This window comes from Schistocerca gregaria, unplaced genomic scaffold, assembly GCF_023897955.1.
Source record: "Schistocerca gregaria isolate iqSchGreg1 unplaced genomic scaffold, iqSchGreg1.2 ptg000920l, whole genome shotgun sequence".
Taxonomy (NCBI): Eukaryota; Metazoa; Arthropoda; class Insecta; order Orthoptera; family Acrididae; genus Schistocerca; species Schistocerca gregaria.
In genome coordinates this window covers 220,001-222,500 of record NW_026062277.1, presented here as the reverse complement: position 1 = coordinate 222,500, position 2,500 = coordinate 220,001, and positions in this window count along the sequence as shown.

Genomic DNA, 2,500 nt, shown 5'->3' with positions numbered 1-2,500 from the left:
GGCCCCCCTTCACCGGCCAGGAACAGTCCCACCAAGCCACCGCCGCGTATCGCTTCATACCCACATGGGCCTAGTCACGTGTGTGGATGTGGCGGGTACCGCTGAAACAACCGGTTAATAGCTGTACCGATCGTCGCCATCACAGATTCACCTCCAGCGTGAACAACCGCTCAACAACGGATTTCCAGTTCATTTGCGTATCTTGGGCAGTAAACGTAGATGTCCACCTACATTTGCGAATTCAACAATTCTTGCATGCCAGGATGTCATGTGTCACGACACGCTACATCAGACCACATACACACTGCGACATGTGCAGAAGAGAACACGTGGAAGGTGGCCCGCGCAAGTATGCGATGTCCCTTCCGCGATCCACTGTCAACCGGCATCTGCGGCATGTCCCAGATATGGAACGCGGTCCACCAGGGTAGCACTTTGTGTGAGGCAATACGACAAAGTCGGAATACACGCGTCACTACATCAGACGGCTCACGCTGACCTGACCTGACCTGACCTGACCTGACTCACCGCACCACCACCCCCAGCGACCCAGGGTGACATACAATGCGTTCGTACGTTCCTCCCACACGCCTCTACGGCGTACCACAGTGCAACCTAGCTGTTATTGGGAGACGAGACAAGTAGCATCGAGCACAACATATGGAAATTGAGATTCGACACCGTTGGGCACAGCCAGCGTACAGTCACACGTATCACACTACTTCACTCTGTACGTAACTACCGATGATCGGTACAGCGTGTGGGTTACGCGTACGACATCAGCGGACAATGGACACAGACCATACCACGACGTACACTGAGGGCGTCGACATCTGAATGCAACTGAACAGCTGCGAGGCTCATTTAACACTCACACGCCAGACCGACCAGCTTGAGAGGACAGAGACACAAAGAGGGGGACAGAGGGGGGGGGGGGGGGCCGATATAGTCCTATTGCAGTACAATTGACAGTGGATAGCGGGAATATGTGGAAAGTAAGCAACACTCGCAAGACATCTACATGAGGATAACAACGACACCAGAGATTCCGAGCAGTGAACTATGTTAGGCAAAGGGACAACGTGGGTTAGGTTAAGGGACAACGTGGGTTAGGTTAAGGGACAACGTGGGTTAGGTTAAGGGACAACGTGGGTTAGGTTAAGGGACAACGTGGGTTAGGTTAAGGGACAACGTGGGTTAGGTTAAGGGACAACGTGGGTTAGGTTAAGGGACAACGTGGGTTAGGTTAAGGGACAACGTGGGTTAGGTTAAGGGACAACGTGGGTTAGGTTAAGGGACAACGTGGGTTAGGTTAAGGGACAACGTGGGTTAGGTTAAGGGACAACGTGGGTTAGGTTAAGGGACAACGTGGGTTAGGTTAAGGGACAACGTGGGTTAGGTTAAGGGACAACGTGGGTTAGGTTAAGGGACAACTTGAGTTAGGTTAAGGGACAACTTGAGTTAGGTTAAGGGACAACTTGAGTTAGGTTAAGGGACAACTTGAGTTAGGTTAAGGGACAACTTGAGTTAGGTTAAGGGACAACTTGAGTTAGGTTAAGGGACAACTTGAGTTAGGTTAAGGGACAACTTGAGTTAGGTTAAGGGACAACTTGAGTTAGGTTAAGGGACAACTTGAGTTAGGTTAAGGGACAACTTGAGTTAGGTTAAGGGACAACTTGAGTTAGGTTAAGGGACAACTTGAGTTAGGTTAAGGGACAACTTGAGTTAGGTTAAGGGACAACTTGAGTTAGGTTAAGGGACAACTTGAGTTAGGTTAAGGGACAACTTGAGTTAGGTTAAGGGACAACTTGAGTTAGGTTAAGGGACAACTTGAGTTAGGTTAAGGGACAAATTGAGTTAGGTTAAGGGACAAATTGAGTTAGGTTAAGCGATAATCTGGTACAGCCACAGTTAGGTTAAGCGATGATCTGGTACAGCCACAGTTAGGTTAAGCGATGATCTGGTACAGCCACAGTTAGGTTAAGCGATAATCTGGTACAGCCACAGTTAGGTTAAGCGATAATCTGGTACAGCCACAGTTAGGTTAAGCGATAATCTGGTACAGCCACAGTTAGGTTAAGCGATAATCTGGTACAGCCACAGTTAGGTTAAGCGATAATCTGGTACAGCCACAGTTAGGTTAAGCGATAATCTGGTACAGCCACAGTTAGGTTAAGCGATAATCTGGTACAGCCACAGTTAGGTTAAGCGATAATCTGGTACAGCCACAGTTAGGTTAAGCGATAATCTGGTACAGCCACAGTTAGGTTAAGCAATAAAGTTGGTTAAATTTGGTATTGTGGGAAAGGGGGAAGAGAGAGAGAGGGGGGGGGGGGTGGATAGTGGTGGCAGTACGCGGATGCCTGAGTCACCGTCAGATACGTCACGTCGGTTCGATGCTTGTAGCAAGAGGCTGGCGGGTCTGTGTCTCTCACTTCTGCAATTTTTCATGTGGTATAACACGAGGGCGGGGGGTGATATTTGGTGCCCCTCTGTGTAG